Raw genomic sequence first — 18,217 nt, forward strand, 5'->3', positions numbered from 1 at the left:
ACAGGGAGAGTTAACTATGTCCTAATCTCAATGCAGGAAATAGGTTGGGTAGGATGCAAGTAGAGAGGGAGAGAAGAAAGGGAAAGGGAAATGAAAAGAGACCAGAAAAAAAATTAGAAACGTAAAAATTAATATAGTCATGGAGATTGAAAGACCATCTATTTAGTGAGGAATGTGAATATAATGAGAAAACAGGAGGGAGATAGAGGAGATGTGAAAAACTTAAAAAATGCTTAAAATATTATATAGATATAAAGAGGTAATACTGCTATTAAGGAATTTAAGTCTCAGAGGTTTTGGATTGAGTAATAAATTTGTGGATTAAGTGTGTACACAATGGGGGATAGGGTCTACTAGTTAACTATGGGTTTATCTGATGATGTGCAGGGCAAGAGTTAAGTCACATACAGAGGAACAAAAGAAAGGAAAAGGTGAAAAGGATAAGAAAGGGAGAACAAAAAAAGATCAGAAGTTCAGTAGAGCTAGACAAAAAACAAAAAGATAAGAAAGAAAGAAAAAGAGAGAGAAGACAAGAAAAGAAAGGAAAACGTACATTCACGTATTCCTAAAATAAAAATTATAAGAGGGAAAAAAAAGTTACTGGAAAACAATTATTTTTTCAAAAAAGGCAAAAATTAAAGATTAATAAAAGTTTTAGAAAAGGAAAAAAAAATTTTTTATGTATATAAGGTACCAAAAAAAAAAAAAAAAAAAAAGAAAAAAGAAAAGAAGAAAAAAAAAGTTCTTTGATTTTTTTTTTTTTTGATTTTTTTGGGAGGGGTGGGAAGAATCCTGTATCTCCCTTTTGTCTGTACCCAGCCTCTTGTTGGAGTCTCTGGTCAGCTTGAGGTCCTGTGGCTTGATTGGTTTCTTGAGTCAGTTTGTTCAAACAGGCAGAAAAATGCTCTGCTTTACCCAAGATTTTGAGATTCCCCCTCCCAGGTTAGTTTAATGGGAGGGTGATCTGCTTTAAGAATCACAAAAGAGGGGTGATGAGGCTAGGTTCTGGTAGAGTTGAGGCCTTTCAACAAACAGTAGCTTTTCCCTGGGGCTATTTTGTGAAAAATTCACAGAGCCCACCCTGGAGCCATTCTCAGGGTTTCTGTTTTTCAATTGATTGTGGAGGCTGCTAGATGGAGGGGCAGCCTCTGGCTCTGGTTACCCAGTGAGGAAAGCCACTCCAATGGCTGGTGCCTGAGCTGGGTGTCTTTTCCCTGGATGGAGCTGAGTCTGGCAGGTCACTTTGCCGTTAAGTTCTTGTGACCTGTTATATGACTCGTTTTATTCCAAGGCCTGAGTTGGAGCTAGCAGCTCCTCCGAGCTTTGTCGGTATCCAAGATGGATATCACCGGTGCTGGGTGGGGAGGGGTGGCCTTCCCTCCTCTGCTCCCGGAGAAGGAGTGAGGATGTTGGGCTTCTACTCACGCCGAGTCTTGGATCCTGGGTCGTCTCTGGTCTGCAAACTGCAGTATGAAGATGTCTGCTCCTTGTCGGTTCTTGCTGGTGTTGAGTAGAATCCTCTCACCCGCTGCGTCTGGCTCCTTCGTCCCGGACTCTCTGTCAATGATATAATTCATGAATTGTAAAACTGAGAAACATTAGAATTTAAACAAATAATTTATCATTATTGTTTTATTTCTGTGAATTAATGTAATAATTCAAAGTGTATTCTACACTTAACACTCATCTTAACATCAAATAATAAATTATTTTACATGACTCGGTTTTAGGTGGAAGGATTCAGAACTGTGGTAAAATTCACACCACACAATACACGAGGGAATTACCCCTCTCATCAAGTTTAAGTTGTGGAAATTTGATTTCTACATGAATGTTATATTTCTGTCTAGGTGACATCTATACAAGTATATACAATTATATGCATGAGGAGTACTTCAGATGATACTTCAAAGTCATATTCATTAATTAAATTTTTATGATTTTGTACCAAATAAATATTTATAGAGAGACTGAATTTCTGATTAGATGATGGTGTATGTAGGCCAGATTATGCATATTGAGGCTTATTTTATATTCCTGATATTGTTTCTACAGTTAAATTTAATTTTCCATAACTGGGTTAAGTGTATTATGTTGGTATTATGAAAGTAATTCTTTGCCATTAATCCTTTGCCAGTTGTCTAATACTAATATAATTTATCCATGTGTTAGAAGTAATGGAAATAACAACAGATATAAGCAAGATAAATCAGTCTGAAGTAGAAAAGTATTTTCACCTTTATTTTGATAGCTGGTCCTCTTTTACACTACAGAATATCCTTGGGAAAATGTGCTCCAGGCTGGCCACAACTGCAGAATATTATGGTTTGATCTATCATAAGAGAAGGAAGGATGTGGAACCTCCCTTCCAAAAGTCTGCTTCCAGGCTTGTGATCTGCTTTATGGTGGTTACTTGAAAATGAACATTTTTCACAGTCAACCTTGAAAAGCCATCTTGATAGACCATTTCTGTAAGTGTATTACTACAGAGTTATTCATGGCTTTGTAAAGATGCCAGATTGCCTCATTTTGAGACAATTTAACAGGAATTTAGTCACCAGTTCTTTGTATCTTCCAGGGAAAAACCAATTGACTCTAGGCCAGGGAATCACTGGGGCCCAGAGACGCTAATACCTTGAATAGTAATCCTAGACCTCTAAAACTAAACACACACACACACATACACACAAATCAAACAATCAAACAAACAAAAAAATTCCAGTTAGTACAGCCAGTCAGGTCTGCTATCACAGCCTACTTAAAATCAGGCAATAAAAGAGAAGCTGAGAGTTATTTAGATGATAACTAATATATTTTTTATGAGGCAGACTGAAATGAGACCCCAGAGAGAGGGTCAGGAAGACTGATCAGAGAGACTAAAATTGGTCACACAAAAATTGGAAAATAAAATTCCTTGCAGAACAAATAAATCATAGTAAGCCTGCACATATAAGAACAAGACAGCAGACCAAATTCCAGAAATGCACATTTTCTTAGAGGTCAGCTTAATGAATTATCAATGGAAATATTTGAATTCTTAAATATTTGACGACATGTGGAAGAAGGCTGAAGAGAAAGAAAATGCCATCACTCTGTTAGGAGGTCCAACATCACATTAGGAAGTAATCAAGCACAGATTTGTAATAAAAGAGTATCTCTGTACAGTATGTTCTCAAATAAAATAAAATTAAATTAAAAACAAGAGTAAATAATTATTCCAAATGAGAGCTTCATTTGTTTTGATCTAAGAGTTCTTGATTTAGGTGCTAGCAAATACCATATAATTGATCCAGTCCCACAGCTGAGTTAATACTGACCGCAGTATTCCCACATGAAGGAAAAGAGAAAATTTACAAATGTCTGATGAAATGAGTAGAGGGTGAAGTGTTCTAATAGTGATATCTGAGGTTTAGACACAGGTGATGAGGTCGATTTTCTTTTCTAAAAATCCCCCATTTTTAGCCTGGTGCCAGTGGCTCACAGCTGTAATCTTACCTACTCAGGAAGCTGAGATCTGAGGACGGCGGTTCAAAGCCAACCTAGGCAGGAAAGTTCCTGAGACTCTTACCTCCATTTAACCACCAGAAAACCAGAAGTGGCACTGTGGCTCAAGAGGTGGAGCACTCACCTTGACTTGAAGAGCTCAGGGACAGTGTCCAAGTCCATACTCCAAGCCCCTCGGCCAACAACAAAAATCTCCCTTTTCTTGGACTGCCTACATCATTTACTAACATTCAACAAAGAAGCCATTTTGTCAACCACTACATTTAAGTCCTATTCTAGCTACTGCAAATAGAATGATTTGCTATCCTATGTCAAAAGGTTCATATTTGCGGAAACAAATACCAGCAGTTGTAAGGTTTTTTTTCCAGTCCTTGATCTCTGGGCCTGGGCCCAGAACTTGGTTATGCTGGTAGTTTTCATGTGAGCTTGTTTGTTATTTATTGGATTACTGCCAATGAGGGTAATTACTGGGTCTAAAGGGAGATCAATGTTTAGTCTTTTCAGGAAACTCCGTACTGCATTCCACAGTGGTTGAACAAGTTTAGTTTCCCACCAACAGTGTAATAGAGTTCCCAATTGGTTACATCCATGCCAGCATTTTCTATTGCTAGTTTTCTTGATAATGGCCATTCTAATTAGGATGAGGTAGAATCTGTCATGTTTACTTGTAGATTTGTGGGCACCTTCTAGCTACCATGAATGAATCCATGAAATCTATATTGCTCAGAGTCTGCATTCCTTTCTCTTTTCTCTTAGTATAATTTTCCCAAGCCTTTCATTTTCCTTAATACTGGTGAAAAGTCATCCTTTCTGATGGGTGAATAGAATTCCAGTGTGCGCTTGCGCGCGCGCACATGTACATGTGTGTGTGTGTGTGTGATGATTATCGGCCCATGAGTTCATTTCTATGTCTTCTGTTTCATGTGTACTTTTGTAATTCCATATTAAATTTGGATTGCTTTCTTTACTGCATTGAAGAATATTGTTAGGATTTTGATGAGTATCGCATGGTCAATTGTTTGGGGCAGTATTGCAGTTTTTGCCACTTTAATTCCTCCAACCAGGAACATTGAAAGATTTTCCATATCCTTGAATCTCCTTCAATTTCCCGTTTTAGATTTGAATGTTTTCACAGTAGAGTCCCTTCACATTTTTAGTTAAATTAATTAATTCCTAGTTTTATTGTTGTTTAGTTTAGTTTAGATTAGATTTGATTTGATTTTGAGGCTAATACATATGAGGTTGTATTTTGGATTTCAGGTTGGTTCTTCCCATTGTTGGTAACACAGAAAAACTGATTCTTGTGAGTTTTATACCGTGCTACATAACTCAAGGTTAGCATCACCTTTACTAACTTGAGGGAGGAAGCTATAAGCACTTCTAAATACAGGATCATTTCATCTGTAAAAAGGGATAGTTTTACTTCTTCCCTATTTGTATCCCCTTTTTTTCTCTTTCCAATTGCTCTTGCTAGAAAGTCCACTACCATTTTGACGAGTAGTAGAGAGCGAACATCCTTCTCTCATTCGTGATTTTGTCTTAATGCTTCCACCGTTAGGTAAAGGCTAATTATCTCTATCATAACCATACTCTGTATTATATTGAGGAGTGTTCCATGCATCCCTAGCTTCTCAGACTTTTTTAATCATAAAGGGGTATTGGAGGTTTTTAAAGCTATTTCTATATCCATATAGATGATCATGTGTTTCTCACCCCTGCTTCTGCTGATGGTTTGTGCTATGGTTATTGACAAAAATATTGAATCAAATTGTATCTTAGGATGAACCCTATTTGATCATACTATATGTATTTTTTGTTAGTTACTGAAATTGGCTGGTGAGAATTTTATTAAGAAGTTCTGTTTTAATGCTTATCAAAGAGTTCTCTTTCTTTGGTGAGTCCCTATGTGATTTGGGGAAGTGTGTAATTCTATCTTCATAGAATGTGTTTGATAATTCCCTTTCCCTTTCCATTCCATTGAAGAATTAGACCTGTATATTGTAAGTTCTTTGCAGGCCTTAATTTCATGGTAAATTCATTGAATCCTAGCTTTTTCTGGAAAGGGAAGTGTTTTATTGACATTTAATATTCATTACTTCTTATGTGTTACTTCTTGCTTCAGATTCAGTATAGGAAAGCATCAATTTCTCCAGGATTCTCGAGATTATTGGCATAAGGTTTTCAAAGTCTTCTCTTATAACATTCTCAATTTTGCTTATTTCTGTTGTGTTGTCTCATTTTGTCTCTAATTTTCTCTATTTGAGTGAGTCTTCTTATTTTTTTTATTATGAAATTGATATACAGAGGGGTCATTACAGTTACATAAGTAATGAGTACAATTTTAAAGTGTTAACCCTTCCCCATTTTTTCTTGCTTCCTCCAACCCTGACATCCCACTCCCCCAAAGTTGTAAAGTTAATTTCTAACATAGTGTCTAGTGTATATCACTTTTGCTTTGGTTAATCTTTGTGCCACCATTTCTGTGATTTTTCTTCCCTTTCTCCAAATCAGATAAACATGTATAAAACAAAGTGTACAGAAATAAAAAATAGTGAGTACAAGCAATAAACCAAAGGGTAAAAACTAAATACAAATAACCCAAAACAGCTCACTATACAATCATCTTGTATCCATTTCTTGGAACTCATTTCGATAAGCATTATTTTATATGGTGATATGCATATTGCTTTTGAGCTATTGTGAATATTGTAGACATATTCTATTGTTTCCAAAGGAGTGAAAATCGGTGGCCTATGATTCTTTGAGTCTTGCTTGTTTGACTTATTATATTTTCGAAGTGATTCCATTTCCTTACAAATGGGGCAATGTCATTCATTCTGATGGAAGCATAGAGTTTTGTTGTGAACATATATGACATTTTCTTGATTCCCTCATTGCTGGCTCATAAGGGAGCTCTATTGAGGAACCTCCATACTTCTTTACAGAGTATTTGAACAAGTTTACATTTTCACCAATACTGTAGTAATGTTCCTTTTTGGCCAGCATCTGTTATTTTTAGTTTTCTTCATAATGGTCACTCTAACTGGGGTGAGGTGGAAGCTCAATGTTGCTTTGATTCACACTTCTTTTATGGCCAGAAATGTTGCATATTTCTTCATGCGTTTATTGGCCATGCATATTTCTTCTTCAGAGAAGTCTCTCCTTAAATCTTTAGCCCACTTATGAAAAGAGTTGTTATTTCTTTGCGGATATGTTTTTATTTGGGGGATTTAACTTCTGGGGCTCTAAATATATTTGAGATATGAGGCCATAGTGTGTTGCAGAGCAAGTAAAGATCTTCTCCCAATCTGCTGGCTTTTTATTTACTTATCTATATAAGTTCTCTTCTTACTCAGACTTGGTATGGTTGTGTCAAGTCTGTTAATTTATTTAAAAAAGCAACTCTGGTTTTTTTTATTCTTTCAATATTTTATTTTGTCTTTATTTATTTCTGATTTTTTAAAATTTGTTTCTGTCTACTGCTTTGGGTTAGGGCTTGCTCCTGTTTTCAAGGAGTTTGAGGTACATCATTAAAATATTTATTTGAGATTTCCCCAATTGCTTGAAGTAGGCACTCAGAGCTATAAATTTTCCTCTAACTACTGCATTTCCTGTGTCCCAGAGAAACTAGTATTGTATGTGTTCATTTTTGTTAAATTCCAGAAACTTTCAGTATTTTTCTAATCCCTTCAGTGTCCCACTGGTCATTCAACAACGTGTTATTCAGTCTTCATGGGTTTTACAATGTTTTTTTTTTTTTTTTGCTTTAGCTGTTTAATTCTAAGTTTATTCTGTTACAGTCTGACAAGATATGGGAATTCAAGTAATTTTTCTTTCAATTTGGACAAAATTTCTGAGTGACATAGGATATGTTCTATTTTGGATAATCTTCCATGAGCTGCTGTGAAGAATGTGTATTCTGATGATGAATGTATATTCCGTAGATGTCTGTTAGGGCTAGGTGGTCAATGTAGTTATTTAAGTCTGTAGTTTCTTGGTTGAGTTTTGCCTGAATGGGTCATTCATGGATGACAATGATGTGTTGAGATGTGTTTTTAGGTTAAGTAGTATTTGTTGATGATGTGGAATGCTCCAGGATTCAAGCTATTGATATTTAGACATGTTATATCCTCCTAATTGAGCGTTGTGTTTATCAATATGTAATGTCTCTTTGTACTAATTTTAATTTAATTCTATTTTATCTTATGTTAGTAATTCTACTGCAGCCTGTTTATGGTGTCCATTTGCTTGAAAATTTTCCTTCCAGCCTTTCAGTTTGAGTATGTGTTTGTTTTTGTCAATAAAATATGTCTCTTGTAGATGCTAGATGGATGTGACGTGTTTTTTGATACCACTATTTAATCTACGTCTTCTATTTGGAAATTTAAGTCCACTGATGTAGAGTTAAGACTGAGAATTTCCTGATAAGTCCAGCTATGTTATACATTTGCTGTTAGGAGCTGTGCCTCATCTACTCTTAATCTACTTACTTTGTTCTCTGATAGGGAGCATTTTCCATAATCAGTTGCTGTTCTTCTTGATCTTCTCTATGTAGGATATATTTGATTAACTTCTATCCTGCTGATTTGGTGGAGATACATTGCTTTAAGTTGTTTTGTAATGAAATATTTTTATATTTCCTTTAAATGCAAAGAAGTTTGGCTTGGGCCCGTATTAACGATTGGTAGTTGTTTACCTTTAATGTTTGTCATATATCATGCCAGGCTCTCCTTTTTGCCATATCAGCTAAAATACCTGTAATTTATCACACTGTATATCTTTTATAAATAATCAGTCTTTTCTCTGTAGCAGCTTTAAGAATCCTTTCCTTGATCTTTAATGATCTTCTAATGGATTATAATGTAGTGGTTGATTATTCAGTTCTAGACTTCTCTGTTTGGTGTACTAAAGTTTTCTCTTTTCTGAATGAGCCTATCTCTCTGGATGTTCGGCATGTTCTCTGCTATATTTCTGTAATATGTTTCCCATCCATTTAGTTTCCTGCTCTTCTCATTCTTGATACCTATCTACCCAAAATTTTATTTCTAAATGAGTCTTGTACTTCTGGCAATATCATTTCTTATTTCTTGTATTTGTTCTAAATTATAATTTCCTCTTTCCTGTTAAACCTATTTTGTCTTTGACCCTGAGATTATCTTCCATGTCATTTATGTGGAGACTTTCTATTTTGTTTTTGATTTCCCTGACTTCTAATTGGTCCTTTTTTAGGGCTTCTATCTCTTTATTAAAGATTAGTTTTAGGTCTTGTATGGAATTTCTGTACATTTTTTCTTTGGGTGGGGAGGTTTCAAAGGTTGTTTTTTTAGCTGTGTCTTGTCTCATATCTTTTAACTAGGCATCCATTTTTTCCTTGGACTCCCTTTACTTCTCAGAATTTATTTATCTTTGTTTCTTATCACCATGAATTATTTTGCTAATCTTTGTTTGGTCTCATCTGGTTCACAAATTTCCTTGTAGAGGTTTTCTATCTTTTCATTAATCACATTTTCAGCAGCATTTGAAATGTATTTTGATAACTATCTTCTAGGTCCTTGATTGTCTGTTCTAATGCCTGGTTATTTACTCTGTGAATTGAAGTACCCTGACATAATTTTTCTTGTATTTTTTTTCTGATTGGTTGTGTCCATTTGGAGGTTTTCTCTTGGGGAAACTATGATGTTAATAATTGATTCTCTATGTTCTTGGTTGATTTGCCAGGTGTTGGTTTGGTCTTCTGTTTTGATTTTTTTTTCTGAAATTAGGTTTTTGTCTATACAATTAAGTGTAGAAGTATAAATCACTTGTGGTGAGATGTTGTGATGTTAATACTTATGCTTCCAGTGACAGTTCGGACTGTCCAATGGTATGTTGAATTGTCTCTGTGTATGCATGTGGCTTTCTCTGATGTACATTTCTGTTCCTACTTTTTTCTATGTGCCCTTTTATTTCTACACTGCAGATGTGCTTTTGAATATGTTGGCCAATAGAGTCACAGCAGTCACCTGCCTGGCTGGGCACGTTTTCAAAGATTTCTGTTTTCTAGTGAAGATAGTATAAAATCTTCTTATAAATTTTATGTCTATAATTATATCTATAATTATAGCTTTATATCTATAATTATAGCTATCTTGGTGTGACCCTCTAGAAGTGGAGTACTGGCAAGGACTCTAAATCTCTGGTTCATTAGAGAGAGTTAGGGAAATTTTCTGTTTTTATTCTGCCATTGTTTTTCCTCTTCCTCAGATTTATTTTATATATTGTTGATTTTTTCATATAATTTGGGATTTGTGATGGTTGTATCAGGTTATTTTTGATTTTCTGCTTGTGTTATTTTGAAGTAGTTATTTCAGGCTTCTATGAAGAGACAGAAATAGAGAAATATTTGTTATTACATTAAGAGAAATAGAGAAGACATTTTAACCTATTTGCTACAAGTAAATTAGTATTAAGCAAAGCTAATGAAAATAATTACTTCTTACTCTACAGAGGACGAGTATAGTACTGGGGAATATCCTGGAGGAAAAGACTTTAGACTCATAGCAACTTATGCCTTATATTGAAATTACTGGCTAAACATTCTTCTTCAGAAAGGCAAAAGCTCCATTTCTTTCATATTAATATTAGAAAATCATAATACCTGCATGTTGAATTGTTTTCCTCTGCTATTTTCAATTCCATTCTTCATCCATTACATATCTTTGAATGACCAATTCCTTAAAATACCTATATTTCTTATATTGTGTTATAAATCTCAGTAATATAAATACGAATTTATCTCTGAGCCTCATCTTGATCTACATTCATATGTAATTTATGCAGTCTCAAGCAAGAAACCTATTTTACTCTATTATATGTTTTAAACAATAAATGCATTCTCTTTAGAAATATGTTCTCATCTTTTATATTGCTCCAGTAAACATCATGTGTCTAGTACTTTTAATGAAATATAAGGTTTGGAACTGGAAGCCACCCCCCCTCCATTATCACTTTAACATAAACCCCTGGAAACTATTTTACATATAAAAATATAAAAGTGCAATGCACATGTTCATATATAAATAATATAATGGTTAAGACAATTAGACTCAAGGACTACCACACGAATTCTCAATTGACTTAAAGGCACCAAAAGATTGTGTTCATGAATATCACTTATTATTAGACAATGACTAGTCAATACAAAGTTTACATTATATTTGAAGTTTACAAAATGAAAATTATACCCAGATTTGCTGACAATATCCTGTTTCCAGGAATACATTTTTTCAGCAAACAGGGAAATAAAAATAAGGGTTTGACACAGAATGTAAGATGTAGAAGTAGACTGTCTTTCCTTAAGATGATAAGTACCTGCAAATCATGTGATATATTCAAAGATACTATAAAAATTCATAAGAGGATTTATGTTCAGAAATGATAGGTAAGCAAAGTAACTGGAAAACTGTATATGTAAATTGAGCTTTCAATATAAGATGGCAAGTTTTCAATAATGGGCCCATAGAAGGTAATTCTGTATTTCTAACTCACATACAATATTCGGCATTTTTCCACATACTCCCGTCCTCTTACCTCAGTTCCTGATCAATATTCTTCTATTTCATGATGTCAATTCCTACTAAAATAACAAGGTGGATTTTTTTTGGTCTCTAGATCCAATACATTTTAGAATTTTGGAATAATATTAATTCATGGAGTTTGACTTGAATGTCAAGATTGTAGGTATTGTATTCAGGTTACTGTTAATTGGCCTGACGCATACAAAGACACCCACTATACTAAGAAGAAGGGACTTGATCTCAGGGAAACATACAGGTCCAGGCAAGATCCTGAAACAAAGAAAAATCAATGTAGAAAACACCAATCAACTATAATTACAAAGGAATGGAACTGATCTCTGATGTTTCTGGGTAGCAGCTGTGTGTGTTTGCATGTGTGTGTGTGTGTGTGTGTGTGTGTGTGTGTGTGTGTGTGTGTGTGTGTGTGTGTGTGTGTGTGTGTGTGTGTGTGTGGAGAGAGAGAGTGAGAGAGAGAGAATTTTAGTGTGGCTTCCATATTTATAGACAATAGAGCATTACTTATTAGGGAGGGGGTGCTCATATCAGAGCTCTGATACCATTGTCATCACTTTTTACTGCGAAAAACAATTGCTTAATCTCTAATTAAATAGGGAAAATAAACTAATATCTAACGCGATTGTTTTGAAAATTAATTAGCATATTGAAGGCCAAAGAGAGGAATCAGAGATCAGTTTAAACTTATTCCTCTCTTCTGAATGTTACACAGCAATAGATGTGATTTCAGGAGTCTCTTGAAATGTAGTGACAGCTAAATTATTAATGTGCTTAATAATATGAAACATATGATGGAGAAATAGATCAGCCAGCAAGCACAAAGTACTAGTGATAAGATCGAACTTTTGAGCAGTTTGCCACATCTTTTAGGAATGTAATTCGTTCATATGAACTTCAAATTTTGTGGCTTTCCCTGTGTGATCAAATGGTAGGAAAGTACTGTAGGAAAGTACTGTACTGTTCAGCAAAATAGAAAATGCTCATGATCCCATCCTCATGTTTCAAATTTCCATTCCATACAGACTCTCTTTTAGAGTGCTTTCATTTAATATACTGCAGCACCTCATCCTTCCCTGTGGGAGACAGGAAAAAAGATAATTTTGTTTGAATATTAAATTACATAAATTAATGGGTACATGCATGATTTGTAAAATTATAGAAGTTTGTAATAAATGTAAGTAGGGAACATGTCACAAATGAAATATATAATTTACATCAAATGACAAGAATAGAAGACACAGCATTTTGTGTAGGAAAACATACATTAGATTAGTTGCAGAATTTCTAATTTGAGATAAATTTTATATTAGAGCATAATTCCCTTTACCCAAGTATTGAAACACTTCATTGAAAAGTATATTTCTTAGAGATATTTTTGCTTCATAATATTAGGGATACAGGTGGACTGATTGCAACAATGAGATGGACAAGTCATTATGTCGAAAAACGAACTTTACAACTTTGGCTGGGGGGTGGAAATGGGAAGGTATGGGAAGGGAAAACAAAAGAGGAGGCAACAATGCTTGATAAGAAATGTACTCATTACCTTGCCCATGTAATTGTAACCCCTCTGTACGGTATTTTCACAATAAAAAAATAATTTTAAGAAGAAAATAATCCCAAAGTAATTATTTTTCTTTTTATTTTCCTATTTCCATGTGATTTACCTCCAAATTAGAAATCCAGATATATGATTTAATTTAATTTAACCGAAACTATTATTGAGTATAAGGTTCTTATATTCTCTACATTCGTCACACTAAGATCATCAAATATGGTGACTTTGAAATGATTAGTCTCTTTGTGAACTATGTTAACATTATTTACAATGTGAGTGAAATGTTTAAAAATAGTATTTATTTTAGTTTAATTACTGTTAAGAGACAAGAACTGATATAATAAAAGGCTAAAAATGATTAGTTTTTAAATTTAGAATTTAAGAAATGTTTTTGACCACACTGGTTACTGGAGCCTTCACAACAAACTCATCAGATAATTTATATTGATGAAGCAAAAATCCTAGAGCTTAGACATTTACAAATACAAAAATCATGTCATTCTGAATATTTAGATCATATATTAAACAGAAAACTTAGCATTCAAATATCTGAATATAGTAATACATTTAATTGCAGGGTAAGTACTTGTTCTGAAAGGAGATAAAATTGCATTTATTTTTAAAAAGTAAACCTAAGTATATATTTGAATAAAATACAATGTTTAAAATATCACTCATGCAAGACAAAAGATGTACAGTTCATTGCTTTTCATGCCAGTTATGTTCTCTAAACTTACTAGAAATACTAGATTACTAAACCTAAATCATTGCTTTGTAGAGAAATAGAAATTTAGTTTAGTTTCCTAAAACTCATTACTACAACTTTTTCTCAAGCAATTACTAAGTAATTGTTTATATTTTCTGTCATGGAATCTTATTTGATTTTTATTCATTAAATTAAATAATTAGCCAATAACAATATAAATTTGCATAAACAAAGTTTATCTAACACATGTATTTTTTTCAATAGACCAATGTCACTCTTAAAGAACACTGGAAGGGGGCTGGGAAGGTAGCTCAGTGGTAGAGTGTTTGCCTTGCATGCCTGAGGCCCTGGGTTCTATTCCTCAGCACCACATAAGCAAAAAGAAAATAGCCGGAAGTGGCGCTGTGGCTCAAGTGGTAGAGTGCTAGCCTTGAGCTGAAGAGCTGAGGGACAGCGCCCAGGCCCATAGTTCAGGCCCCACGACCGGACCCCCCCCCCCAAAAAAAAAGAACACTGGAAGGCAGTGTTATGTATTTATTAATTTTTAGTTATTTTGTTAATGGTTATTAATTTTCAGTAGTGGCATTTTCATTATGCTCTTTCCATAATATATTTAAAACTTTTGATTATACTCCATTTCCTTTTTATTACTCTTTTCTCCAAAGATCTTCTATTTTTCACATCAAATTACATCTTTATATATGCACATATAATCTAATTTGGAAAATTTAATGTGAACTGCAACTTAATTCAAGATGTACAGTGGATTAACAGGATGAACAAAACCTTGAGTATTTTCAGTTAACTTCTGAATTGAGCTATCATTATTATTTTGGTTAGGGTTAGGATCCCAGACAGAATTAGAATTAGGGTTAGAGTAACAGAAAATTTAGGTTCAACACAGGATGACCCATTGAAACAATGATACTCACAACACACTCTATTGAGAATGAACTTTACACCATCGAGAGAGAAGACTGAGGGAGGTAGGAGAGGGAAAGGATAGTGGGACAACTACAAAGAAGGGGATAACAATGCTCTGCAAGAAAAGAACGAATTACCTTACACATGTAATTGTAATCCCTTTGTAAGCCTCTTTACAATAAAATAAGATTTAAAAATTAATGAAAAATAAAACCTGACATAGATATATAAATAGAAAATATAAATGGAAAATGAAATAGAAAAACACTTTAAAACTTTAAAAGTTTAAGTTCAAAATGCAAGTAAAATTTAGACCTACACGCTGAGCAAGAGATATGATATTTGTGAAATAGAGGCTTGCTATTAATATTATGATTCAGTTATATGTAGGCTTAGGATTAGGCAAGGTGTTCCAGTTAGAGCTGGGGTTAGGATAAGAAAAAAGATGTAAGATATTGTGTAAAACTGCAACATATTTTAAGAAGAAAGAATGGCATCAAAGTTAGAATGAATGAAAACCAATGTAGGTGTAATTTTAAACATTCAGATATAATTTGGTTTAAACTGTGAGTTACTGTTTTAGTTCTTGTTAGGATTAGGGAAGAATAAGCTTTAGGGTAAAATTTACTTTTCCACTAAGAAGTAGAAGCAAAAAAATTGAGTGATTCAATAGAATCCAAACAATTTTACTTACATTAACCATTTGTTGTTAACTCAGATTGTGATTAGGATTTGGTTTCTGGTTAAAGGGGGTTGAGGATAGAGTAAAGAAATGGATTAAACTCGTGGCTCACGCCTGTTATCCTAGATACTCAGGAAGCTCATTTCTGAGGATCACAGTTCAAAGCCATCCCAGGCAGGAAAGTCTGTGAGAATTTTATCTCCAATTAACCACCAGAAAAAAAGAAAGTGGTGCTGTGGCTCAAGAGGTAAAGTGTACACATTGAGTTAAAGAACTCAGGGATTGTGCCTATGCCTAGAACTCAGGGATAGTACCCAGGCCCAGAAATGATGCCCCACTACCAACAAAAAGAAAAAAAAGGAATGGGATAAATATTTAGTAAATCTGAACATATTTTAGGTTCTAGGAATTCAGTATGGGAGTACTTCAAAATATTCCACGTAGACCTGCCCTATGACCCATCAATCCCACTTCTGAATATTTACCCAAATGATCACAAACTAGGTCATACTTAAGCTCCCAGCACAACCATGTTTATTGCAGCATTATTCACCTTAGCTATGATATGGAACCAACCTCAATGCTCCTCAGTAGATGAACGGATCAAGAAAATGTGATATATATATATACACACACACAACTATATGTGTGTGTGTATATATATATATAAATATATATACATATAGTTGTATATAAAGAGAGAGAGAGAGAGAAAATGGAAATCTATGCCTCCATCAGAAAGAATGACATTGCCCCATTTTTTAGGAAATGGATAAACTTGGTAAAAATGATATTAAATGAAGTAATCCAGCCCCCAAAAAATATAGGTCCCATGGTTTTCTTTGTTTGCAAGGACTAGTACATGTCTAGGACAAGCAGAGAAGATCAAAGGCTAATGCACATCTGACCATATAAGATGATGATAAGCGAAATGTACCCCAAATCAGAGACACAGTGGGTTTTCCTTTCTTGCTTTTGTTTTTAATATACTTATAATGCGCTATGTGATTCCTTTGTAGGTTTATCCCATCACAGTATAACCCTTGTTTTCACTGTATTTGATTCCAGTGTTCTGCATCTTGTATATACATTTTTGTAATTTGGGGAGTGTAAGGGATATAGCAGAATGCATAAATGTGGATGGAGGTTCAACCATTGTGATGGTGAGATGTGCAGGACACTGTGTCGAAAATGAATTTACAATGTCAGGCAGGGGTAAAGGAAGGAGGAGTTGGAGAGGTGGGGAGGGAAGGGATAGTAGGGGAAAAACAAAGGAGTAGGTAACAATGCTCGATTGGAAATATACTCATTACCATACTCATGTAATTGTAAACTCTATATGCAGCACTTTTACAATAAAAATATATAAAAACCCTCTGCCTGGTGTTGATTTCCAGCACTGCCCTTGGCATTGCATTTTTTGCCTTTTCTGGCTGTGGTTATGTCCACCTGCCCAGTGGATCAGTAGTCTTCAAGGCATCTTGGTCATGAACTGGGACTTGGCTTATCCAGTGGTGGTTGGAACCAGGCCAAGGACTAGACAAAACCACTTCCAGGACATGGCTTCTTAATTCCCAATGCAACAAGGATTGCAAGCAGAATTTCTCTGAATTTGACTCCAGAAAACAATCACTGAACCAAAAGGCAAGGTCACCAAACAGCTACTTTCCTCCCTCCATTCTCTCCTTTCTTCCTCCCTGGGAAAGTACAAAATAATTTTGCAGGTTTTGGCACACAAAAGTTGCCCACCACCTCCCCTGGTAAACTAGGTTTCAAGTCACTAAGTCATGTAAACGGATAATGCGATACTCTTTATTCTGGACATCATTTTCAGGTTATTTGATGCTTTAATTGGTTGTTGGTGGTGGTTGTGGTAGGGGGCCTGAACTCTAAGTCTTGGTGCTGTCCCTGAGCTCTTCAGCTCAAGACTTGTGCTCTACCACTTGAGCCCAATGCCATTTCCACTTTTCTCTGCTTATGTGGTGCTGAGGAATTGAACCCAGGACATCATGCATGCAAGACAAGCACTCTACCACTGAATCTCCTTCCCGGCCCCAATGCTTTAATTCTTTTAAATTTATTTTTGTCAGTCATAGGGATTGAAATCAAGACCAGGGTGTAACATATCCCTGAGTTCTTCAGCTCCAGGGAAGCACTCTACCACTTGAGCCACAGTGCCACTTACTGTTTCTAGACAAGTGACTCTCAGACTTTCTTGCTAGGGTTTGATTTGAACCATGAATTTTAAAATTATTTTTCTTCTACTTGTTTATTGGAACATTACAGTTTTTCTGAAATTTAAAGTTTTCTGTAAACTTTTGTTTTCAAATAATCCAACAGCATTAAAAATTACATTTAGAAGCTATATTGTAGAACATATTTTTGAAATTCTTATGTTAAGATGAAATTCTTATTCTTTGTAGATAAATTCCATTAAAGTCCAAATGGGAAATATGCTAATTTCAGCAGCCTTGAGTCTCCTTCCTATTTTTTTTCTCTCTACTATCTTTTCTTGTTCTGGAACAAGTGTCATGGACTGTCCAAACATTCAAAGGAAGCTTATTCCATTAATTTAATAGAAAAGGAATGCGGCCTGCCTGCATCTCAAGGCAACTTTGAGTAGCTTAATCCGAAAATTCACACCAGTGAATTTTCAAATTTATTTTATTAATTTTTTAAACCATTCATTAAAGAGGTTCCAAATAGCAAGAATAAAAAACAATGTTCTGCTTTCTAAGAATGTTTTAAAAGCTAGTAATTCAACAAAACACATTCTATTCTTCCAAGATTCCATGGTGAATAATTTCTCTTTTATCATAACCTTGACACTGACCCCTCCCTTCAAACTTGTAGCTTTATTCAGTTTTCTTGTTCCAGCTCTTGTTTTGGTACCAGCATCCGTAATTTCCTTGTAGTATTTGACAATGAAATTCCATTTGTTGTTAGAAAGCTCAATTAATATTGCCAAAGTCAGGCTCATGACCATATCACAGAGCATAAACTATTTAATATCATTAATGTGATTCTATGCAACTATTCCACCAATTAATATAAGTACCACATAATTTGTATCTTCATATAACTTTTAAAATGCAAAGTAGTTCCATATCTATGCCATAAAATAATTCAGAATACTAGTAGAAGAGATTAAGCTAAGCCTTTTATATCATCCCCAATAATTTATGTAGAATTTTCTTTTCTCATTAACATTCACCTTAGGGCCTTCTTTTGCTAGCAACAAGTTATAAGTCATGTCCTTGGATTTTAGTCAT

Source organism: Dipodomys spectabilis, unplaced genomic scaffold (assembly GCF_019054845.1).
Source record: "Dipodomys spectabilis isolate Male_0828 unplaced genomic scaffold, ASM1905484v1 ptg000454l, whole genome shotgun sequence".
In the NCBI taxonomy this organism is placed as follows: domain Eukaryota; kingdom Metazoa; phylum Chordata; class Mammalia; order Rodentia; family Heteromyidae; genus Dipodomys; species Dipodomys spectabilis.